Below are 27,217 nucleotides of genomic sequence, written 5' to 3'. Positions count from 1 at the left end.
ACAGAGAGCTGCTGGGAAAACGGAGTGTGCGCCAATCTGTAGAGCATGCAGCAATACTTACACAAGCGTCATACAGCAAACTGTACAACAGAGTAACTTTGTGTGCCAAGTCTACAGAGGCCATACACACTAACTGGCTATTGTACCACTGAATTCCATCCATGGCAGTGCTACATGCCCGGAAAAAGGCGCATCATCCTTGATTTCCCAAGGCAAGTCTAATTCAGACACTGTTCTAAATGACATTAATAGCATGCAAATATTAGAGACAAACATTTGATCTGTGCTGTATGTTAGATAACATTGGAAATTCATAATCGTGCCAGCAAACACTTTGATTTGCTTATAGCATCTAGTTATACAGCTTCCCAAAGTGAGCATCAAAGTTTAGACAGGAAGCAGTGGGTTTGGTTCCTGGTGTGTCAGTCTGCTAGGTTTATGAAGGAGGTTACTGTCTATCCTTGCTCTTTTTTGACTCTGTAATCCAAATTTTAAAACACACAGAAGAATATACGTTCTGCCTCAAAACATTCTTCTTCCAAACTTTAAATGTTAATAAATCTAACTTAAACAACTAACAAAACATACAATTCAATGTATTTATACAGTCATTTGTTTTGCCTCCAATACTGACACATTTTCATTACCTTAAATACATTATCTATAAATAAATTTAGTCTTTGTCAGAAATATAACTGCAATTCCACAAAAACTAAACATGGATTTTGTGAGAGCTCTATCCCAGCAACCAGTGACCCTGTTAGTCAGGTCTGACCTATGCACGTTGCCTGTGCTTTACCAGTATGCAACGCAGCAATATCAGGGACACTGATGTTTTTTCCTGAATCCAGCACTTCCTCCTCTGACCTGTGACCACTGTAGCACACTGCAAGGAAAAAGGTAAATTGGCCAGTCTTTGGAAGTTTTTAGTATCCCTGTCTCCCGCAGTCGAAACAGCTGGGACATGTGAAACATGAACAAGTCCAATCGAAAATTACCTTACATGAAATTCCTACAAAAACCTGGATTTTGCTGTTCAGATGGGGATTGCTGATACAAATTAATTTAGGCATGAAATAACTCAGGCATTGCTTTTAAAGATCTGTGCATTACTTTGAAACTCCATTTCATATATGGTACCTTTTCAAACAGATGTTTCAGAGAATCACATCACACAGGGCAAAATGAAAAGCAAGAGGAAAGGTTCAGCTTGGGTTATTCTTTTTCCCATCTCCCTGCAGAGCCCACTTGCCACAACACTTTATCTATGTTACCTGGACACAATTAATCTAACTACTAATTATGCCCTTCGTAACCTTACTTTGAACTAATTATGATTTTTTGAACTTGCCTGTACATTTGTTACCTTTTCACTAACTCAGGAGATCCTCCTTTCTTCCTCTGAGCTGTTCATCCCCCACAAACGCATGCCTAAAACAAAGAACACATGCTGCTTTCTTGCACAGATATTCATAGCTGTCTTCATGCTAGTCTTTCATAATGAAAAGGAAGCAAAACCTTCCCACGAAGCATATCTGCTGATCGTCACTGCAAGGCGTTCGGAACTTGGACTGTTTCACAAAGCCACATGTCCCACATCTACTGACAAATCCTCGCTCTGGGTTTTGCTCTTGCTTTCTTGAATGCCACATAGTAAACCTCTAAAACTGTAGTGAGGTGCAGTTCTCTTGAGGTTTATTGTAATAGAGCTTTCAGCAAAAATGTATTCAGTCATCACCTACAGATCTTCAGCACAAGTCTAAACCACATTGTCTGCAATTAAAGTGCCCGGTGGTAAGGTTTCATAAACCACAGTAAAAACAAGGTTGTCAAGTATCAATGAATGGAGAGTCACAACACTGATGTCAATTCTAATAACATCTCAGAAAAACTCCTCTTCTGAAAAGAAAATCATGGTGGAGTTTTTTAAAAAAATATAACATCAGACACTTTTTCAGGTTAGTTCACCCATAAGAACTAACCAAAGTGTTTAACCAGTCATGTTAACGTGGCAGGAGAAAGCCCCACTGTGGGATGCCCAATTCAAAAACAAATAAAGGAGATATGAACTCTTTGGGGCTATCAGGAAAATCCACACATATGTGGACCAGGTAGCAACCCAAGGATTATGTAGCCTTAGGGTCCACGCCTGTGCATCCCTCTCATGTAACACTTCACACAAAATATCTTTCCCTGCACACCTTGGATGTGGTCTATATATGTTCTCTGCAAAGTCTTCTGAGGTTCTTCTGGCATTAGTAGTTCTCCCACACCTTCAGTATAAACCTCTCCTGTCAGCCAGGGTTTGTTTGATTCTGTTATCCAGAGATGCCAAAACACGAACTGCAAAGAGTCTCATGGGAGGTACTCACCTCCCAGGTATCCTTGTCCAGTTGGCTGCCTCCTCATATAAAAGCAGACCGAACAAGTCACTCAGCGTGCAGCAATGAAAGTGCCTTTCCCAGCTCGGCGGGATTGCTGTTGCAGCAGACTGACACTGGTAGTTTACGCAGCTGAGTACTTGCAGAACATGTACACATGCACAGTAGTAGGAAGACACATATCACCATACTCAGTCAGTACCTGATATGCATGGCTCTAAGGGAACTGGAATGGGACATATCTATCCCCTCAGCATCAACTCACCCTCCCTCAGAACAATCTCAGCTGTTTTTTGAGGGACACCTGGGAAAGCTGAATTTTTCAGACTTCCTAACACGTTTCTTCAGATACAATCTGACACATTGGTGGGATGATTTAGCCACTGCCTTTCCCCTTGGTAGGTACCAGAGGCGAATCATGACAAATCCTGGCCATAGCTATGCTCTCAGCTACAACTTACTACAACCTATTCATTTGTGCAGAACTGCGACAAGGCCATTTGCCCCATGTTTATGTCAGAACTTTGTGGTTTACATCTTACCCTAGCTATGTACTTTCATTTCCTTTCCATAAAAAAAGCTGCTTTGTCTTGCCTGACAACAGAAACTGAGCAAAACAGCAAACAAAGAAACGATTCAGTAGATAAATGAACCACTAACATTAGCAATATTATATATATTGGTTTCCCAAAACAGTTTCAATGCCTAAAGGCTTTGCCGTGGGGGCAGCAGAAATGATACACCATAATTGTTGTTTCTGAAAGTCTCCAGATCTGATTATTGGTACTAAAAGTATCACCATATTTTACTAAACTGAATTAGTGAGCTATTCTTGCTGGAAGCAGCAAAGTGCTAATAGCCTGTTGTTATGATATTCACTGCACTAAATGCCTGGGCTTTCACAGACAAGAACTAGCTATGCTGCTGGTAAATGCTGCCCACTGTCCGCTCCAGCACACGGCAATTTGCGAAGGAAAAATACTGGTTATGAATTTGCCTAAAAGAATGCTCATCAAAACACTAGGATTTCAGTAAAATAGATGTATTATGTATGTGGTTAAACTTTTCCATTCCTTTAAAACATCAACGTTGGCGGCCCTCTAGTAAGCAGCAGTATCTCAGCCACAATATAAAGAAAAACAGTTTTAACTTACTGGGAAAATAAAAACAAAAAGCACAGTTCACTAAAATGCAAAAGGACACATTCTCCTGGTAAGCATACCTACTAGGCCAAAATCCCACAGTTTTGGACTCCAGAATAGTAAGATTCCTGTGCTCAAAGAAAGCTCATAGCAAAACTGACCTAAAAGGGACAGACACAAAATTACAGTCCTGATATACAAGGAAAAAAATTGCCTAGACCTGCATGTTCTCAGTGCAACAACAGAGTAACCTTTGATTTCGCGGTAAAACTTCCTTTCCCCTTACAGTAAGCCTCAGCCAAGTATACAGAAAAAGTGAAATGAAAACTGTTCTTTAACACAAAGCATCACTTTTCTGCGTTCATGAAAACCATGATCTTAAATCTTTCCTAAATACTTATGATTGCAAAAAAACATGTTGATTGTTTTTTACATTATTTTTTCAGGTTGATACACAGAGATAAACTTGATACTGCTGAACCATCCCCACAGCATAAAGCACTTAATGGACTAACTGGAGGGGGGTAGAAATGCATTATTGTGCCAACAAACTTGTTTGAGATGTTAATTTTACCTGTTTTGCAGCACATTAAAACCAAGATACTTGCAATTTTCAGAAAAGAATATGAGAGTGACCCTAACCCCCCAAGCGCCAAGGTCAAGGCAATTACATAAAATGAACTTTAAGAAATCAATATTAATCCAACAAAAATAATCTGTTAAGTATTCCCAGCAAACTCAATTCACATCTCCTTTGGACAGCGTAGGGTATAAAAACATTGATTCAGGCCTGCACCAACATTTTTACCATTTCAGTTCATTTCTACTCACAATCCACTTACTGATGAGCAACTCAATTCATAAGAACAGACAATGGAATTCAGTCATATTGAACAACACTCTCCAAAACTTCAAGTTACCTATTTAAGTAAAAGAAACATGAACCTACAATAATTCGAAACAACAAAAATAAAAATAATTTAAATAAAAAATGTAAAGCCTGCATACTGCACTAGAGAAGACCATGGGGTTTTGCTCAATCTCACCTCATTCCTTCCAGTGCAAGCGGACAAAGCCATGGACTTCTGCGGCCCGAGCCACAGACAAGGCACAAAGCCCATGGCAGTCACCTCCGCCAGGAGGGAAGGCTTCCCCTGTCAGCAGTGCCTCTGCTGTCCCTCAGCTCTATATACCTATTGCTTGGACTTCAACCACTTCCCTTTTGAACACTGAGAAAAAGCCAGAATCAATGCAGTCTTTGTGATGAATACTGACCAGCAATAAAAGAAACCTGTCAGCCCCAGCTAGGATGTCCCGTTTGTCATTTTTCCCTTCAGTTCAAGAGATTTCAGGTTCATGATCAAAGTGAGTCCCATAGTATAGAAGCAACTTTATTCTGCTGTATGGTTTGCATTCACAAGCAAGCACTAGCCACTTTTATTACATTTTGGTATTTCAATAAAAGAGGCCCAGATGTGTGAACAGTGACTAAACAATTTGTTCAGAAACCTTTTCATTTTACCATATTCTTAAACAAATATAATAAACTGTAAAGGAACTTGTTTTCGATTAACATCAAGTGTAGAGTGATTTAACCTTTGTAAAATTGCCCTCATCTGTTTTGTGCTTCAAAGCTCATCATTCTTGCCTTCTCCCATACCAAACTGGTTTTTAAGGGACAAGCCACCTATGTTACTCTGAAGATGCACCTTCCTTTCCTTCTCTTGATCCTCTCTTTTCATTTTGGACAGATGGAAGCCACCAGCACCCCTATTTTCATTGGTTCTAAATACTGCTGATACAGCCTTAACATTTTCACAGCTGCATTACTATCTGCCTTTATTTAAAATTGTCAGTAGCTCAGCACTTGTTCTTAATTTAAATGTTGAATTTTTACAGCAGTTGAAGCCATACCTATGTAATGGCTGACAATTCCTTTTGCTGGTTCTTTGTGTTTATTTTTACTAGTGGTATAGCTTTGCAGTGTCATTCTTACCCCAGCTTGCAGCAAAATTTCTCATTTATATCTGTTGGCACAAGCCATTCTGTCCCTGGAGAGAGATGAAGGAACAAAGAGTATGAAGGGATGCTTATGGAAAGAGAACCTGACATGTTGCCCAGGGCTTATGGTTTGGTCTGGCACAGCCAGCCAGGCATTCAGACAAAGCATGCAGAAGGTGAAGGATACAGCGCTTCAGAATAAGCACTAACAGAAATACAGGAAAAGGTTTCCTTCCGCCCTTTTATCACTTAAAAAGAAAAAAAAAATAAAAGAAAAGAAAAAAGAAAAAGAAAAAAGTGGCTTGGAAACCACATCACTGAAGCAGTGAACACACACAGTAATAGATGTAATAGATTTTGTATGAAGGACACAGTTGGGGCTTCCTGTGTGGAAGTGACTTTCCAATCCTTGCAGCTGCACAGTGCAGGTCACCCTGCCTCCCCTTTTTTGCTCTCACAGATGTTATGATGGATATGGCAAGCAAATATGATCCAGCTCACAAACCTTGCGTCACTCTCAAGTCTGGTCCTAATGGACATCCAATTCCTCCTCAGGCAGCCAAAAAGCACATTCCGCTGACATGCAGCAGCCGGTGAGGAGGTGAGCAAGCGTTTCCTGGCAAGCAGTCAGGTCACCTGTAAATGTCTTTGGGTCAGAGCAACACAGGCAGGTAGGAATGCCAGACAGAAATAATGGCATGAAGATTCCCCGCAAGCTTCACAGGCTCTGTGCCAAACGTAAATATGCCTGTAGCATAGCCTCAGCCAGCCTGGACATGTTCAATCGCTGGCAAATACAAACCTCCACAGACCACGCTACGTTAAAGGCAGAGGCACAGCAGCCTGATCTGCAGCCGGAAGCACTACAGTACAGAAGCAATTGATCTTGCTGAAGAGCTACTTCCAGCCTGGAGACAGGGAAAATTATGGCAACATGAAAATTGTAGCACCAGCATATCAGAAGTCTCTGTGCAGGTTGCCTGCCCCGACTCAGCGTGTGTTTGTTGCTCTGATGCAGGAGGACTTCAGGTGGTTTTGTAAGGTTTTTCTATCCGAGCCTTCATTATTGTCTCTTCCCCAACCTGAATACAGTCCACAAATGCAGTACTCTCACCTTTATAGGATGGTCTGCTGTCACAAGTCACTCTCAACTTCTTGGACCTCTTGCAGAAGTTGTGCAGACCACAGAGGAGGTAGGAAGGTTATGGCCACCAGCAAAACCTGCCAGGCTGGTACTATAGACAGATGCTGGATGAACTCAAAGATTAAGTGCAAATTACACAGGACACTCCCTGCACTGGTGCATGAAACAGCTGTCACTAGCTGTAGTATTAACTACAGGTGAGGATGCATGCAGCAGCCTGAGCACAGATGGGACATTAGAAACAAAGAGGACCAGACCCACAAGTGTTGCCTTCCAACTCCCTTACTCACCAGTGACCCTGGAGGCAAACACAGCCACAGACATTTCCCTCAGAAACATCTCTTTGTAAGTGAGCTTGTATTTGACAATTTACACAGAAAACACACAGGGAAATAAACCTAATGCAGTCTGGAATATCAGACAATATATCTAACAGGTACATTGGCATCTAGCTAAGCCAGTTGAGACAAAACATGAGCTGATCACATAACACCTTGCACAGGATAAAACCTGATCCAGCAGATGATACGGATACATGCAGATCCTGCATAAGCACTCAGGACACCAGAGCCAGAAGTCAGTCTTTCTCTCCTGAGTTACCATCTTCCTGTGATGCTACATGTTATAAAGGCACTACAGAGCCAAACACAATTTCCTCCCAACCTTGTGACGTAACATCCTGTAGAATTTGCCACAGAATTTACTAGCTAACATTCAGGCTGTTCAGTGAACATGAGAGGTTTTTCCACACAACACATTTACCCATCCACCTGCATTAGTTTATATAACTGCCATCAGCATCTGCAATTTCATCAGCTAGGAATAAAGACAAGAGCTTTCAATACATATGCTACAGGGCATGTGCTGATCATGGATTGGTGTCAAGAAAGAACATACCCTCCTTGTACACTATTATACAATTACAGGTAAATGTATTATGGGGATTATATCTTCATTTGAAGCATCTGGTATAAATCAACATCGTGGGCAGGATACAAGATTAGAAGGGTCATTGGGTCTTTCCTGATACAGCAAATAATTTGCTCCATATCAAGCGAAGCACTTTTTTTTCTTTTTTCTCTTCCCCAATTCCAGTAACTCCATTCAACAGCTTCAATTTCCCTTGAATTGCTTTCTTGCAGCCTCCTCAGTCTGTCAATCACAAAGCAGAAGCTAATAATCCAAAAATGCCATTTCCACTTCCCCAAACATCTACTAAATAGGATTCAGGCACAGAGATTAAAAAGCTAAACTCAGCAACTTGTTCTGACTCTCCCCATCGCATTCCAGTCACCAAGGGGGTAATTCTTTTTGCTTCAAATATAAAAAAACATTTATAATGGAGTTTATTTAGACCTTCTTGCTTTAAGTAAGCAAGTTTTTAATCTATCACATACATTCCTGTAACGTAGGTTTGATGTTAATGGGTTGTAAAGTGGGTAATAATTTTCTAACTGACCTCTTCAATCAGATTAGATCATATTATTGACCATGCTGTTTGTTTTATAACCACAATCATATTGTGGAAGAACATCTCTTGCAAGTAGCACATTTGTAAGTGCCCATTAAGGCAAAGGATGACAGGTCTGCATGTTTGGCACTTTTTTAATATTTCTTTTTACCTTGCTGGCAGTATTCCCACCAGCATCTGAAAGCTATCCATTTATATGTTTCTGCGTTCCTACTGTCTGGGGGTTTTTGTTTTGAAAAGACGCTGTGCTATGAAAGTGACAAAATCTAAAATATGCAAACATAGTAACTTTTAAGAAACAGAGCATCCCAAATCCACCAGGAATTCCACAATTTTTTGAACATTTCTTTTGGTCACTGCAACATGTCTTCTTAAGACTAAACCCTGGACATTGTTTTATAGTGACAGCAGGAATTTTTCAAGCAAACATCTGAAAGAAAATGACCATTCATGTGCTCTTTTCAGTACCTACTTGTGCATTCAATAGCTGCATTTAGCAGAGATTTTTGAGCTCCTTCTACCTCCTAAGCAGAAATGATAATTCATCGTCAGGGACAGAGACTGATCCAGTAAGACACTAAGCCCTCAGGGGCAAAGTCAGCCAGAGTGTTTCAAACGTCAAGTTTCTCGGACAGTGGTTTCACCTTCTTTTATCACAGTTGATATGTCTTCTGTGGGTGCCATTGCAACTTCCTTTGAAGACAGACTGTGGTCAGACAAATAATATGAGTACAAAATACAAATCTGAAAGACAGCAGTGGAAAGCAGCAGACAAACAAAATGTACTGGGAACTGGTTTTGATGCTAGAGGAAGTAGAGCATCCATTTTTGTCATTAAGCCCTCTAGCGTGGCTTTGGCAAAAAATACTTTTTTCCTAATGTGTCAGTTGTTCCTCCTTAAAATGAGGATAATATTTTCCCTCACTTGTTGCTTTGTTCATCAGGTTTTAAGGTTTTTCAAGGCAAAATTTATATTCATGTTCTGTTCAACCCAATAGGATTCCAAATATTAACTGTGAGTATTAAAAATGAAAATATATTCCCATAAACATTTCAGTTTCATGACATGAGGATCCCAACTAAAACAGCTGCAGTATTTATGATGGGCAAGCAAGGGAAAAAGAAAAAAATCCTGTCTTCCATTTTCATTTTATTACACTCCACTGAGTCTCCAAATAGTGTTTCAGAGTTGCAATTGAAATGATAAGCACAGAAAAGTAAAGGCAAATGCCAGAAGGAGCAGCAGTGGTGTCAGCTACACATTATTCTTTTCTAGCTGTTATTTCTAGTAATGAACCAAGCTGTTTTCCTCCAGTTCAATGAATATAAATATCTAGATATTCTCTCCCTCCCTTACACACTTTTTTTCTAAGTTCACTATGAAATGACTGACTGATGCTGAGTTGTTAGCTTTTTATTACAAAAGTCTTCCCTCCATATGATGTAAAGATTTCTCCTACTGCAGTTGAAGTAACTTTTCCAGAATTGCCTACATAAAATGAGATTCTAACTGTTGCTAAATCTGTTACTAAATCCCTACTGAATTTTAATGCAGAGTAATTTGAGTAATCTTTCCTGCAGTAACTTGTTCATTAGGCAGAGCTTTTATGCACCTAAATTATCCAATACAATTTGGATTTGTGGAAAGTATTTCTTCACTATGTGTACAGATACTATTCATTTCTTAGGAAAACATCAATTAAGAGTTAAACTGAAGAACTGGAATTCAGTCCAACAACTGCTCATAGTTGTCAGTTTGTTTAAATTAGACGGAAAAATGTTATTTAGGAAATGCAAACATGGTACAAGATACAGATAGAGGTTCCAAAACCGTGGATTTTTAGTACATCACTGCACAAGTACCCAAGTAAGCTGTCAGTCATGTCCATAGAATCACGGAATCATTTAGGTTGGAAAAGACCCATTTTTTTATGAGGGTGGTGAAACACTGGCCCAGAGAGATGGTAGATGCCCCAGTCCCTGGAAACATTCAAGGTCAGGTTGGACGAGGCCCTGAGCAACCTGATCTAGCTGAAGATGTCTGGGGTCATTGCAGCGGAGGTGGGGTATATGTCCTTTAGAGGACACTTCCAACCCAAACTACTCTATGATCCAATGATCATCGAGTCCAACTGCAAACCTAACACTGCCAAGTTCACCACTAAACCACATCCCTAATACCTCCAGGGACAATGACTCAACTGCTTCCCTGGGCAGCCTATTGTGATGTTTGACAACCCTTTCAGCAAAAAAAATGTTCCTAATATCCAACGTAAACCTCCTGCGGTGCAACTTGAGGTTCTTGTCCTATTACTTGTTACTTGGGAGAAGAGACCGACATGCAACTGCAGTCAGTATACTTTCTAGGAGCAATATATACCACCAACCGTGCTATGTTTCAGTGACCCGTTGCTCTAGGATAACAATACTTTTTCTGGTACTAGCTCAGGTACAGCTTTTTATGAGGTACCCAAAGTACTTGCTACAACGTATATCATCATTCACTGTTCCCTCATGTACTCCTCATGTATTAGCTTAATGGTAGACTAAAAGAAACCAAAAAGCAAAGCAAAGTTTTTCTCCCCACCAAAACTCAGGAAAGCTCTGCTTGAGAACACCTTATGCCCAACTCCATTCTAGACTAGACACAGTTCAATTGTCTGTGCTGCAAAGTTGATATCAAAAGGCTCTATGGCTCTGTATAGAACAAAGCACAAAATATATTTACTATAAGCAAAGGAAACTAAGAAACTTCCACTTGAACTAAACATACTGTGATGGGAAGGTGAAGAAACATAAATCTGTACATGCAAGTATCACTTCAATATTGAAGCCTTCCTGCCTTATATTCTGTACAGCTGCTTTGAGTTTTTCAGACAGAAACAGAGGTTTCTACCACAAACAATTTGGCTTTCCAAATCAAGTGTTTAAGCTAACTTTTGGTCTAAATTTTCAATTTACACAAAAAAAAAGTGATCTTTTAAAATTTTATTTTCAAAACCACCGGTTAAAAAAGCATTGTTAAATGTTCAGATTCCCTTACTCTTCCCTCTTTTCCCTACTGTTTCGAGTGCTGTAGAGTCACGTAATGTTTAGAACCTCTTTTCTTTTACTTTTCCAAACTCTTCTGACACTGGAATAGCCAAATCAGATCTTTCAAGACTTACCAAGTAGCTGAGACTGTTCCATTTTACCAGTCAAAATTCACTTATGAAAGCAGCAGGATTAACCTACAGATGTATGTGGTTTTGCAAGATTAAAATATATATGTAATTACAGTGTATGTTATGAAGATGGTGGTTTATAATCAGAATAAATTGATTTGCAAGTCTGAAGTACAGCAAGAAGCAATTATTGTACTTGGCATCTGACTTACTCATTTAACAGGCAGCTCTATACCAGGAACCCTAGTTATATGTTGCTGAGACTTTTGGTGATGGTAACTAGGATCTTAAAAGCTTCTCTTTAGCTCTTACATGTCAATACATTCTTCTGAAAAGAGAAGATCAGCAAAACTGGGTGGTTATAAGCCTTGCTCAACGTAAAGGCAGTCTTCACAGACAACACATCAGGACTATAAAATTAAAGAATGAACTCTAGCTAAATAAAGTAATGGTCCTCCAGTGGAAAGACAAAACACAATTAGAATTCACATACTTATTTCAAGATCAATATTTTTCTACTGATTTGCTGAGGAGGCTTTTATGAAATTTAAGCATAGTTCACTTTTAAATACTCTTACCGCCAAAGTGTATGGTAGGCTGTATTAATTCCTTTCCTTTTATAAATCAATAATTAGATTGCCGATTTGCTTAAAGTGCTTTGGAAAAAAAGGAAGGAAGATGGAAGCTATATATTACCATTCCACAGGACGTGTTGAACAGCTCAGTAACTCAAACCATCACACTTAAAGATCATGACACTTGGAAACAAAATGGAAAGGTATCAAAACCAAATATGAAACGTTTTCCTCACAAATATTAATAAAGCAATTGATAAATCAAATTTTACCGTGACAGACAGCATCCAGACCTGAATACAATTCTTGGGTTAAGTCCATCTTCCCAGCGTAACTTGTATACCGTAAGGGTGGAGATGCAAGTCTGGAGACCGAAGCAAAAAGATATTAAGAGGATGACAGCTTCTGGGTGTTACAGTGATATTAGTATGATTTCTGCTAGCTAGAGGCAGGGGAGAAATAAGGGAAGCGGTACCCAGTCACCATACATATAGGAAGCTGTGCCTTCGCATGGTACTGCCCATACCATCCAGCCCTATTCACCATGTTGGACTCCAAGACGAAATATATTACAGGATTAACAGAAGTTAATTTTCTTACAAAGTACTGTGACTTGGAGAAAGAGTAAAAATAGTGAAAATTGTCTATACTTGTGGATGGATAACCAGAACAAAGTCAGACTCTTAAGAATAGATGCAAGTTGTGTAGACAAGATTAAAAACCTCTCTAATATTTGGAGGGATCCTTCAGGATATTTGCTAAACATTAAGCTTCCTGGGCTAGGCTGACTCCTTGGGAAGTCCCTAGGAAAATCATATTATCTGCACCATCTTTAAAAGATTTCATAAGAGAAGTGAAGATACACTCCTTTCAGATCACTTCCTTCCTTCCGAAAGCAAACAAAAGGCAAAAGGATATTGACAAAAAGTAGTAAAATGCAAAAATCATACCACACATTTTTTACCTTTTTCTTTCCATCTGTTAGCCACTCAAGTTATAGAACACCTGTGGCCAAGGAGTATCTAGTAAGTCTTACAACTATCCTTAAAGACAAAAATTAGGAATCATCACTTTCAGTTCTACTTTTCTACCTTGTGGTATTTTCATAGTATCTTATTCTGTAACATAACTTAAGAAAAACATGGGGTTTTTTTCTTTTTTATTCTTTTATTACCACAACCTTAAAGAATTTGTCAGAACACTTTAATCATACTTCTTACTTTCTAAGAAGGTGTATTCAACGCTCAGCTTGACTACATCCATTCCAATTTGTTTTAACTTAAAATGGACACGCTTTTGCTTTTTAAAGTAAAACAGGAAAAGGCCATTCCTTTAACTTTTGAGAAGGTTCTGAGCAAGTAAAAAAAAAAAAAAAAAAAAAAAAACCACAAACCAAAACCCCAAAACTAAAAAAAAAAGCCCAGTCTTTTCAAAGATATCAGAAAATTTCCACATGAACCATAGAGAAAATAATTCCTGGAACATACATTTTACTGGAGGTTTTTGCTTCAGGAAATGAGGGTTATTGAATGAAAATATTTTATTGGGTTCAAGAAATCCCACATGGAGGCTTGGAGAAGTTTTAAGGGGAATTATCAAAGATATTTGCCCTGATCTTCCATTCTTCCCAAGACCTGTGGTTTTGTCCTCAGTACATACAGGATACTGGATCAGATGGACCTTTGTGTGTGATACACTCATGCAATAAGACTGGAAATCAAAAACATCAGCTTTTGTGAAAAAAACAAACAAACAAACAAACAAACAAAAAAAAACGAACACAAAGGAACACTTCAAGTTAGTGCTTTGTGTCAAAGCTAGGGTTGCCAATCAAGAGAAAATTTCCATAGTCAAAAACTTAAAATAAGGATATTGTCCAGACAAAAAAAGATGAGCGCTGAAGTTTTCTCATGAATCACAACTTTTACACTCCAAATTCATTCTGAAAAAGAACAATGGAATGATAAACAAGTCATTGGTTGGAGAACAACAGTAGGAAAGCAGAAAAGACTTCTTTTTTCTTTTAATAATGATTTACATCACTAACATATTTGCAATAACTGAATTCCATGTTAACTAATACCTAATTAATATATGACAATATTAGTGTATTAATATATAATGCAGCAAAACAATGCATAAGTTCATATGTAGAGAATCAAGCGAATGATATTGTTCATCCTTTCCTCAGTGATCAAAAAAATAATTATAATTCACCATAAACTTAATACTTAGTGTGCCTGATAGATCCCTATATGATCTACTGCATACTATCTGGGAAAACATCCTCATGCTTTCTGAAAGATCCTGGCACTGCAGGCACTGCCTTGAGGTAGGAACTTTTCTTCCTATGTCAGTGGGTCCCTTACAATCCTTAAAAATCTGAATTGGATCAAAGAAACACAAGTCAATCATAGATGACAAGTGAGACATCTTTAATAATACAGCACTGTGCGCTCTGGCTTCTTCCATCTATTCCACTACTTCAAAATAAGTTTGGGTGCAATAAGAAGTTACAACTTAGTTTCATCTAACAGTCACAATGATTAAGGCTGCTGGGAGCATACAGGTGCCCCAAAATTGCTCTAATGGGTGGGCTGGAGCAGAGTCTGATACTAGAGATTCTCACATTACGCAAGAATCACAAATGCTCCTCTCCTGCATGAATGGCAGGTCCTGGGTTGTGGATCCCGGTAGCTTCTTTGCATTCTAGCAGCAATAAAGCAAATAATGCCTAACCTTTGCTGGCAGATAGCTGCATAAACAAAAACCCAGTTAGGAACGAGCAGCAGCTTTCTGAAAGGAGAGATAACAGTAGTTGCGGAAATTGATAATTTTGCAGGTTTTGTTTAGGAAGGAGGCACCATCCACAGCTTAGTTCTAATCTGCTTTAGAAAAACCCTATGTTGCTTTTGGCATCAGATAAATACGAAAAGGAGACTGAGGAGATTAATTAGTTTTAGTTTACTGAATGCCCTTCATTATTATTGTTGGAGAAATGCACTTAGGCAGCTAATAAGGAAAGTATTTTAACTCTAATGGACATAAACATCGTATTAGGTTTTGGCATTAGAAAATGGAAGCAGAGTTGTCTTAAGGCTGGCTGACATATTAAATACTATCTTCTATTCTTCCACATTAGAAATGTTAATTGAACAACAAAAGACATCAATATACCAGTGAAGTTCTCCTCAAGTATTAGCAACTTTCCCCAGTGACCCAACAATACAGCATAGGTGAACAGCTGCTCAGGAGTGCAACCATTATGAATTTTATTCCACTTAATAGCAGATGCAGGAAATGGAAGTTTATATTACAGATCAATACACAGGCTAAGGGAACCTGACAACCTTTGGTTAGATTCAGAAGAATAGATGGCATTAATTAATTCACAGAGTTGTTGAAAAAAATACTTTTTTTTTTTTTTTTTTTTTTTTTGTAAACTGAGACAGACTAGAAATGCTCCGCTCTGAAATACAATATGATTTATGTGGAAAAGCAGCCACATTTAGGGGTGTCCTGCCACTGTAGAACCTGTAAACCTAAGCCGCTTCTTGAAGAAATCTTAAATATTTCTTTTGATGCTCAAACGTTTAGGTGACACGATAGTACCTAGCTGTACTGAATATACTTTCTATTTTAATAATAATTATACTATAATTACAATTAATTTTGAAAACTGTATTTCATAGCATTTACAATTACGCCCATATATTTACAGCCTCCTAACTCTGAAACTCTAACCCTGAATGTCAACAGCATGTGAGAAACTACAGTTAGAAACTCCATTTATAATTGGAGGGGTTTTCAAACTTACCACTTCAGAAGAATTGTATAACAGAAGTATGATACATTAAAATAGCACTCAGACAGCTTTAGCCTCTGGATGCATTGATATGATACAGCAACGTAAAAGGTTATTTCTATAACGGGGTTAGCACACATTAACTCCAGTGCTGCACAAAGGATGCTGAAAATGGGCTCACATTCACAACAGTTTATTAGCAGAGTCAATCACTGATGGCACAGATCGAGTCTAAAAGTGAAAGTTACTTTTGGAGAAAAAGACGGAGTGGGAGTGAGGAAGAGAGGGAAAGATTGGCGTATCTTTGATGAGAGGAAGCTGCTGCGTGACCGGTGGACAGTAAGCTCTGTACAGGCACACTATTGGGTCCTGGCTTGCAAAGCAAAAGCTGCAATCAAGGGGTAGGAAAAGGGGTACAAAGGGATGACTTGCATACCAGTATGGGCATCTACCGTAACAGCAATATCAGAGTTTACAGCTGCAAGGCCATAGGAGCAACAGCACAGGAACTGCAGAGGAAAAATACTGTCCTTTTACCAGATTTGGGATTTTGAGTGATTTAATCAGTGCTTTTATTTGGGAAAACAAAAAGGGAAAAGCTCAAAAGCTCACCTGTCTAGACTATACATCTAAGATAAAATACCATCTCACAACACTATCACATACTTTGACAGAAAAACTCTATCTCCATTCCTCAATACGTACCTTATTAAAGTTTAAGCTAAGCTTCTAATTTTATTGACTGTTTCTAGTGCTTTTTTCCACAACACTGCTCAATCCTTGCCCCCAGACCTTCCCAGAGTACAGCGAAATCTTCTGCATAACTAGCTTTTAGCTACCAGGAGGCACCTGCTAGCAGAGGTGACTCAAGAAAACTGGTTTGCCTCTTTGCACAGCATTTGAGACCTTACTTATCAAAAACATACCCCAAAAAAGCATGAGCTAGGGAGGACAAGAAAGTGAAAGGGCTGACTCATCAAGCTAGCTCTTGATGAGACTTGTCCCTGCAGTTACTACTGAACTGTCTTTTCAAGGTAAATGAGGACCAATCCCATCTTCTGTGTCCCCAGTGTACAGATAACACCACTTGTTCCTGGGGATAGGTGGCCTCTATACCTGGATCAAGAGTAGCCTCAAGCTGGAGCAGTCAGCCTTAATGAACTTTAAAGACACCAGCGAAGCAAAGGAAAAATAGCATGAGTCATTCTGACTTGATCTTTCCGAACTGCTTGGGGAATTCACTGTATGCATTATCAAAGATAGATAGATCTAAATATGAACACCACCATTAATGCCTTACCGTTCGTTGGTAAATGCCATTCTGAGAAAACCTTCTGCATATACACCTTGTACTAAAATAAGGGACATGAAATCACTGGCTTTCTCATTCACACCCCTTACACTCAGCTTACTGGCTCTTACATTTTTCCTTTCTTGCAGCAGCGACTAAAGCCAGTTGTCATAAACTGCAGACCATGTAGTCAAAAAGGGCTCCCTGAATGCATGGGAAAAAAGTCTACCTGGGCTGGTTTTCTGCACCTCACTCCTCCAGCATGAGCTGCTAAGATTACTTGACTACCTTCTCCTCAACTGGCTGAAGTCAAAAGCTTCCCAGATTGGCTTCCACTTTCCATCTCCAGACAACTAGGGCAGTATGGGAAGCAGGCAGGCCAAAGCATCCTCAAAACTCTATCCACATATTTTCCATTTGTTCCTCTCTTCGTATTTTTGTCCTGTTCACTCACAATAGCACCTATTCACAGCCTGAAAGGGACAATTCTGTAATGTCTTCTCTTCCAGGACAACAACCACTTGCAGTTATTTACAAATAACTAATAAAGCCTGATGCATCCTGTTTTACATCATCTTCTCACTGAGCCTATCTTTTTTGCCTGTTAGAGACTTCTTTTCCTATTGCCATATTAGGGACTTCTTTGTAGCCTTTCCTCTGCAAATACTACTGGCCCACAAACTTTGCTCTTCTCTCCACTTTTTGACTCCTTGTCCTCCAGGTTTTCTTCCTCCTGCACTCTCCTCCCTCCTGTTCATACTCCTGTTGTGTCACGGATTTATTTTCAGGTCTTAAAGATTACTGATAATACGAAATCACACAGACCTGCCCTCTTACTTACTTCTGTCTGCCACCGTCTTTGGAGATATAGTATATGTGTAAAGGTAACATCACACTCAGAATAAAGGTGAGAAGGTACCTGGTGAAGTGGAGGACTGACTTGAGAACAAGTAGTATGAGTATGCCCTTCATATCCTCGAGGTGGAGCAGAATCATTTGTGGCTGAACACCACCTGGGAGGTCTGACCACCCTGAGCATCAGAACCCTCATACATACTTTAAAAAAAAATCCAAATCTAGAAACAAAACATAAAAGAAGTGACAGTCTAGATGTGATTCCTCACTGACAATTATTATGAACTCCAGAAGTGATTCTGTTATACTGATTTTCTCTGTATGAGCATCCCACTAGCAAATTATTCCAGCACACTCTCTGGGGGATGCACAGCAGGATGACCATCCAATTAAAATTCATGGCTAGTGTTCCCAAAAGCCTGGCACATTAATCTCCTGTAACTGTTAAGCAGCAGATACCACATCTGGAAGAAGTCATACAACCATCCTTCCATAGCCATAAGTTTCCTGTAATTTTGGTCAGGTTTTCCAGACTTGCCTTTGATTTTATCAGGAGCCATCTGGTAATTGTCTTTTCAAGCTGCATTTTTAGTTAGATAAGGAGCTTTTAGTATTATTACTGCCTGTAGCCCAAGATGACTCAGTCACTCTAGTGAAAGAATTCTCGTACAAGTAGCTGTGGACTTCAACCACCTCCATATGATTTTACCAACTGCTAAAATTACTGCCAGTCATCTTTTTGAGCTACAAATTCTCCTATTTTAAGTCCATTGCTTATTTTCTGAAGTCCTTTCTGAACAACACCTAGTAAAGATACTCTCTTCCAGCCAGGTAACAATGGATGCTGGTTTGTTCTTCAGACTAGATAGTTCTACTTCAACAGCGGCAGCTACCAATTCAGAGGGGGTGCCAGGGAAAATGCATTCATCCAAGATAATCGTCAATGGCAACTAAATATCTCTGCCCTGTCCTCAGCAAGCTACAAGTTATCATTTCATACCCACGCAGAACACTGTTAACTCTCCAGGAGGTCAGAAATGGGCTCCCCCAGCACAAGAAAATGGCCTGACTGACTGTGAGACTGTGCAACTATTCCCAGGAGCTGGCAGACCAGGAATGCACCTGGTCTGAAGGATGCACCTTCCTGCATAGCATTACAGCTTTCAGCACAGTGCTCTTTCAAACCTGCCAATTAATGTAGCTTAAAATAAGCAATTTTGATACAGTATTCTCTTGGAAAGTGACAATAGTACACAATTCAGCAAAGCCACCTTCCTCGTTTTAGGACTATGCGATCATTTTGGTTTGGGTTTTCACAAGACCTTGAATCAGCCTGCTTATGCTCAGTTTGTGACTGTGATACTAGGTATTTTCTGTAATAATGCAATTAATGTATTTTCCATCCTCTTTTGTCTGCCTTGTCTGCTTTCTGCCCTCCAAAGTATTTCCCAGAGGACTCTTAACTATTTTATACCCTTAAGCAACTTAAAACAGCTGCAAACTTTAAAGAACAATAATCAGCTAGTCCCAGAACTGTATTTCTTCAATCTGCTCTCAAAAGTGGTTTCCTTCCAAACACTCCCCAAGACCTCAGACAGGTGATCCTCAGTCATGCAATAGTGGCACTTTTTGTCAGCCTATAGGTTAGTCAGGCATCATTATCTTAAGATACAGAAAAGTAAGCTTTGCACTTTCTTAGAGAGGAAAGAGCTAATCTTCCATATTTTTTATTTTACCCTGGAAAATACCCAGAATAATGGGCTTAATAAACCATAACACTTTTTGTATTTATAAAATATAATTTGCTCCTACATGGTTCCCTGCAAGCTTTTCCCAGTTAGGGTAATGAACAATCGAAGGATGAAACAGTTTTAGCTCATAATTTCTTAAAATATTTCTTCTCCTTCCAAGAAAGCCATTGACATGCTGGATCATGTCCATAGAAGGGCAATTGAGGCTGGGGAAGGGGCTGGGGCACCTGTGGGATGGGGGGCGGCTGGGGGGGCTCAGCCTGGAGAGGAGGGGGCTCGGGGGGGCCCTTCTCGCTCCCTGCAGCTGCCTGACAGGGGCTGTAGGCAGGGGGGGTCGGGCTCTGCTCCCAGGGAACAAGGGACAGGACAGGAGGGAACGGCCTCAGGTGGCACCAGGGGAGGGTTAGATTGGGTGTGAGGGGACATGTCTTCACCGAAAGGGTGGTCAGGCACTGGAACGGGCTGCCCGGGGAGGTGGTGGAGTCGCCATCCCTGCAGGTGTTCAAAAAAACACGTAGATGTGGTGCTTAGGGACATGATTTAGTGGTGGGCTTGGCAGTTTTAAGTTAACAGTTGATCCTGATGATCTTAAAGGTCTTTCCCAACCCAAACAATTCTATGATTTTATAATACAGTGTAGGATTGCACTGTAACATTCTGCTGAACTGTTTAACATGTTATTGACCATATTTAACTATATCTGTGGTTAGAACTCATTTGTACCCAGCTGCACCATAGAGTATTGCAGCACGTATAAAATGTTCACACTGTAATTCCCTTGCCTTTTAATTCCCAGAGGGAAAAAAATGAGAAGAATAAATAAATAAATTAAAAAAAAAAAAAAAAAAAAAAAAAACGAGAAAAACAGGTGTAGGCAGTAATTTTTGGTGCAAATTAATAAGAAGCCCAAGCTGGAACACTCAAAGTCTGATGAGTTTCTTACGCAAAGATAGGTTAGGTCTTGCAGGAAAAAACGTTAGAAAGGAGTCTCTTTCCCTCTCTCTCTGGCTGCTGCTGCACAAAGAGATGGTCATAAACAGGTTGTTCTAGGGGACATTACATCTTTCTCCAAGTTTTTTTCTGGACATTTCTCCCTTCCAAAGGAAAAAATGTAGTATTGGCAACAGAGCACACCAATAGCACCAAATAAACTCTCAAGTTAGACTTCAGTTTATAGGCTTCCAAAGATCTCCAGATTGCTCCAATCACTGATGTTCCTCAACAGCTTTGGACAGAAACTCAGGGTTTTTTTTTCTTTTGGAAGATTATGAAACCAAATCATGCCATTACAACTTATGTACCAACGAACCGGATTTTTCTAAATGCAGAATTTCTATACTCAATGTGAAAAAGTACCACACAGATGGCTTAATCCACTGTTTTTTCCAAAGTGAAGACAAGACAACTGTGGGCGAATCAAAGCTCCCAAATATTAGTATTCTGCTTTGCTTTGCCAAAATACATATGTTGCAGAGCCATTATTTATTAAGTGCACAGCACAGAATATTTTATATAGGAATAGACGCCTACATTTTCTTCAACTCAGCATAGTTTAGCAGGAAATAACAAGGTTTTTACAGGCCAAACAGTAATATCCCTATACATATTTTGAAGTGTCTATCCACTGATCCTGGTTTTACAGGCACTGTCACATCCAGATGGACTATTTAAAATGTAAGTTTACAGGATATAATTGCCACTAAATGCTCCTGACACCTGAATGAATTTTATATCAGGCATTCTCACCACATACAGTTTCAGAGCTATCTTCACACACTGAATAGGACCATTCAACAACAGCTATCACAATCTGGCTTGTAAGTACAAGAGAATTATATTCCTAACTTCAGAAATAATATGTTGCAGATCTATTGGTATCATTTTACTATATATAGTATATGGTAAATTATATTATTTGTAACAATAAAAATAAAGTATAAACACACAATTTCATTTCAGTAGGTATGCCACAATTTGCAATAGCTAAAGATAAAACCCTACTTTTAGTACACAGTTTATGCAGAGTTTTATTGATTTAAACTGAAATTGTTCATTTGATCAGACTGGCAGTTCTACTAGCTGAATTCTAATTTTTTGCACTTCTCTTTCCCTCTTCTAATTTTTAAGTTTTTCTTCCCTTTCAAGATCAATTCAATCGTGATCTCCTGCAAATGAACACTGTCTCTTTTTCAAAACAATTTAACATTTTAATTTAGAAGCCTGTTTTGCCAGAATTCTGCCATGAAGTTCAATAATTTCAAATGCTTTAGAGTTCTAGACTTAGGTCCAAACTTAAATGTTTTAGTAAAGCTGTTCATACACTCATTGTTTTAGTTTCTTCTTTTAAAATATTTGCCAAGTTATATGAACTACTGTCAGTAACTTTAAGTGCAACTTGTTAATATTTAAGTAATTAGTCGCTTTAGAGCACTAAAAGGTGTTCTAGTAAAACTACCGAATTAATCCTTTATTTGCAAAGCCTTACTTTCTCTCATTGAAAACAGGGGCATAATGTAAGACCGGAGAGTAATTTAATTTTTAATGGCTCAGACTCAAGTTAGATTTGGTTTAGGAATTCTGTAACACTGGAATAAAGTTTCTTTCCAGAAATGTTTTTAAAAACAAAACCAAAGAATCTTTGTCATTTGTTTTATTCCATACAATAATGTCATAAATTGCACAAATTTTCAAATTAATTTGCCTGAATACATGTACTAATGAAGGAATAAAGGCAAAGCAAACGAGCTATGTGATCAAGTTGCGTTATATGTCAGGCACCTCTCTTTTCCTACAGCTAAGTCTATCTGCTACTTCCCTATCCTGCCCAGTCCTAGCCATCAGGGTACACCACACAAATACAGAAGAAATAGGAAAGGTAAATAAGATGTTACAAGAGGAAGACCTCAAATGATTGAATTCTTAGCTCCGTATAAGTGATGGCATAAGCTTAAGTTTACACTTCTGAGACGGACATTTTGCACTGTCATGCTATATTATTGCATTCTGTTTATTTCCGTCTTTAAGACCCTAAACACTAGAGATGGATTGGGTCAGTAGGAAAGAGCAGAGAGTAAAGTGCATGCTCTCTGTCTTCTCAGTAAGAGTTGTAATTTCTTTGGACTCCGATTCCGAATATTTTCCAACAAAGAAACAGCATATTAAATGTTCAATTTTATGTTCCTCTCACTGGGGGGAAATAGTGCAAATTAGAAAGTATAGAGCCTAAACCTTATCTAAAAGACACCATCAAATTCCACATGGGCAGCAGTGACAGGCATCATGTCAAGGGCACCTATTAAGCTCTCTTCAGAGCTCTTACATCTCTTTCAGAAAAATACCCCACTTTACCATAGGGCCCAGGTGCATTACGAATCTTAAGGTTCAGCAAGTGAAGGAGGAAAAAAGGGGTTTTCATGTTTCTTGTCTAAAAATGCAGTTCAGGATACTTTATAATGAATGATCTAATTCTTAACTCTTTGCTGATTCAATATAGATTGATGATAAGATTCCATCAAAAACGTTATTCTAAATCCCAGTAGAACAGTCATTACCATTTCTAGATTATATCACAAGTTATTATACATACACTGCTGCATTAATGAACTTAAGTATGGCATCATAAGGTTTGAGAGTCCAAACTCAAAGGTTTTGAAATGTGAAACAGTACCAGAAGATAAAATGTAAAGACTGAACTTAAAGTATGGAAGAGACTTTTGGATTTATTTTACTAACATCACGTTTTAATCTCAGCATCATCATACCCCAGCAATTTAAAAAAGCTTTAGGCCCTTCACTTGCTGTCTATATACACCCAGTTACAATTATGTCCATTAGTTGCCTTAGCAACGGAGGCAGAGGTTAAGTCATTTTCTTGAAGAGGCCCAGTGCAAATTATGGCATTATACCAACTTATTGCCAATCGTTTTAATTAAAACATTTCGCTTTCAACTCTGCTAACAGCAGAGATCAGTAAACAGAGCAGATCAAATTACTGATATTTAAACTCCCCTGCCTTTGGAAAGGCCCGCTGTAGCTTAATTACTGTTGGGCAGGACTGATGGAGAGAGAGCAAAGAACCGAAATAATTCAGGTATGACTCAACATACAAAAAATAAAATACAATTCTAAGCGTGTGCAATACCAAATAAAACTGGCACTTACCAATGTGCTATGGCAACATCTATGACACTCGCAACAAAACACCTTTTTCCATAATGCTTTTCTGTTGTTTTTCCACCTCTTTCCATTAAGCGGTTGAAAAGTCAGAAAGATACACACACCATTTTGCCTCTGTGGTCGTGAAAAGTAATTTTTTTCATTGCCAAGAAATGGGTAGAACACAGCAGACCTAGCATACCCAGGCTCATGTACCTAGGGACCAGGGAAACACCTTGCAGCCACAGAAGTGAAAGAAGGGGATCTTGCACAAGGAATGGAGTTTGAAGACAATACCATGTGTGCAGTAGAAGTCAAAAAAAGAGTGAAACAGGTGAGGATACTCTGGGACCAAGTCTCAGCACAGGCAGAAAGCAGAAAAGAAAAAGGTTCAACATGAAGTCATTATCATGCGATAGTCACAGTATCACAACACTTGATAGCCTATAAAGAAGGAACACATTCCTTCATGCTCCTCTTTGCCATTCTGCTTTCACACATCATCACATACCCGTAGGGGAAAAAAAATCATCCATAGACAAAATTCCCCTGTTTATCTAAGGAAACATCTCTTTAAACCTGGATGTTAAAAAACCCATTGTTGGGGTTTTTTTTTGTCTGTGGCATAACAGGTCTGCCACACTGTTAGTGAAATACTATCACCATTTTCAAAGGATTCTGGAAGAAGAGTAAAATCCTGTGAAATATATTAAGTAGCTGGTAGAGTGGGACCCATCAGACCCAGCTTTGCCTGCCTAAGGATCAGATCTTCAAGTGTGTTCCTAGCAAACTGCCCAAATGCCAGCCCTCATTCATGTAGAGCTGTTACACAGTCTGCTTAGTCAAGATGGGCAGGTTGGTAAGGGAAAAGTCAGGCCTTCCGAGGACAAGTAAGAAGGATTCCTTTTGGATCATTACTAAAGCTTGAATTTCTTCATGGTAATATAGCTGGATTTATCTGCCAAAACCAAAACCAAACAAACAAACAAAAAAAAAAACCTAAGCAAGAGCAGAAACTGTTCAGCAAGTTTTACAAGAGAGATTTTAGATTTCTCATTCTCACAGTCAAAACAATACCTCTTCATGTGTGGGGGGAAATAACTACACTTTCAAGACTCGCTTCCATGCTTACAAGAATTTTAGAAGATGAAAGCTTTAGTGTAAAATTTCTGGGGTTTACACAGCACTAGCTACTTTCCTCTTTAGCCGAGTGAAGAGCTGTCCCTGTAACACAGAAAAGAAAATACAGAGGTGGAAACACTCCCTTGTCTCTAGGAAGCTGGACTTTCCAAGGTAAAAACTTCAGGTACTCGCAGAGTCTACTTAAATACTATTACAATAGAGAAAAGGACATTTTTCTTGCTCTTGGCAGCAAGAGAATTGCAAAAGAAATTATGCAGACAGATCACCTTCTCCTAGCTCCTAAGTAGAACAATTATTCTTTCCAACCAAAATTCTTAGGGGTCTATATTTTTATCATTAAAGCACAGCTATAAATCTACTGCTAATTTATTACAAACTAACACAGTGGGGTTTTTTTGCTTTCTGAGTGAATAAAATGCTGAATATGTGATAGTAGTCACTCATTCATGTGCTGACAGATTTCCAAAATGCACTGGCATGTACCTTATGCTGGTATTTTATTATACATCCCATTTTGATGAAAAAATAGATTCAAAAGAAGAGGACTGAATCACAGTAAGAAGAAAATATCCATTAAGAAAAAGCCATTATTCTTCAGCTAATTGGAAAAGCTCATCATATTAACCTAAGAGGAATCATAAAAGACACCTACTCTCTAGAATATACAAATGTATGTAAAAAATGCAGGACTATTTCTACAGATGACCTTCTAAGTTATCATAGCAACTACAGGAGCACTGTCATGCAATCGGAACACTGGTGAATTGTAAAGAGAAAATTGCAGAAAAAAATGAGTCTGTCCATAAAATCCAAGTTTCCAAGGTACTTGAAGTCCCTGAACACTTCAATCCTTTATTTCCTCTTCTTCTGCTAATCACTGACTTTGTTCCATACACACTAAGATCAATTCATATGATTACTTTGAAACCCCAGTTTGCCACTTGTTTTTGAGAAATAGATGGTAGCTATCTAGAGTTTTGTCATAGATTATGAGACAGCTGAGCAGAACCCAGTGATAACATGAAAACCATGACAACAAGACTTTAAAGAGTACAGCATTTTGTACAATAAATCAATTTTTTTTCTACCCAAAGAAATTTACGATACAAGCCTCTTGCACACTTCCACCTAGCACTGCAAGCACTTTAAAGCCTTAGAACCTGAAGTCAAGTTACAGAGACTCTTGCAAGAATAGGAAAGGGTTTTTTAAAAGGCTATTTTTAATCTTCCTGTCTGACCAGAAAACTAAAAATACAACTCCAATCTCTCAGCTCAAAAGCCTAACATTAAAACAAGAAAAAAAGATTTAAAAAAAAAATATAACCAAACGCCAGAGCAAAAACTCCACCACATCCTCAGTTTTGCCTTTTTTATTATTTCCAGATTGATACATTGAAATTAGAATTTGGAAGGGCTGATGTAACAAAACCACAGGGGTATCATTCTTTTATATGCTGAATTCATTAGCACTACTATTAGTTTCAGAAGGAATTTTGACTTACACCGAATACAGATATGATAAGATTGTTTCACTGTCACTTGCTCTTAATACTAACAAAGATAGCCCAGTGAAATGTTGATGTGCCTGCTTTACTATGTTTTTTGATAGTTTTTTCAGTTATGATTTTTTTTCATTCCTTTTTAATGAAGAATCTTATTTTTAGCATTAAGTTTTCCCCACCTCTGCAACAACAGACTTGCAAATCAAAATTTCCTGATACCAGACCCACTTGACTCCAAGTCAAGTTCTTAATTATTTTGCCAAACCAAGGCCTTGCATCCAACAATATCATTTTTTCCCAACCAATCCGTACTTTGGAAAAAGTAGGACATTTCATCCCTCCAGTCCAAGTTTCTAAACAGCTCCTCTTTTGTTCTAAATTCATGATAGTATTTTGATGACTCAAATACAACTTTGTTGAGTTTTTTAAGCCATTGATTTGATTGATGGCAAGGTTTGAAGAAATTACAGGAAAACAATCAAGTCCTGATAAGGACCAGTTAAAATTGAATTTCAACACAATAAAGATGCTCTTAAGCCTACTGCATGCTGTTCCAGGCTGCATTTGATATTTGAACTCACTCAGAACAAATCTGTATCACAAAAAGATTCTGCTTTTAACTGACTCATAATTAAAGCTTAGTTTCTTTTAAGAAGAAAATGCAAACATCTGTAAATTTTATTGCATTTAGCACTCGGGATTAAAACTATTAACAGAGATTATATCCTTTCAAAGCAATAATTTCTTTTATATCTAAATTTACTAATATTTTAGTAGCTAAAAAATGACAGTTCCTTGGAAAAGCTTATTTTACTGATGAATTAAGTGATTTACAAG

At 38.6% G+C, this 27,217-nt stretch overlaps 1 protein-coding gene across 4 annotated transcripts in view; it reads right to left on the bottom strand.

Moving 5' to 3' along the window:
- The window catches only part of RET (ret proto-oncogene), a 200,944-nt gene extending 173,727 nt beyond the window's left edge, over positions 1 to 27,217 (bottom strand). For all 4 annotated transcript variants that reach the window (XM_080400872.1, XM_080400873.1, XM_080400875.1 and 1 more), the window contains exon 1: positions 1 to 27,217. This exon is cut by the window's left edge. The gene's annotated coding sequence lies outside the window, so the exon portion shown is untranslated.

This window comes from Falco punctatus, assembly GCF_963210335.1.
Source record: "Falco punctatus genome assembly, chromosome: 9".
NCBI classification, from domain to species: Eukaryota; Metazoa; Chordata; class Aves; order Falconiformes; family Falconidae; genus Falco; species Falco punctatus.
The sequence above is the reverse complement of the archived record's forward strand: the minus strand, read 5'-3'. Positions and strand labels throughout refer to the sequence as shown.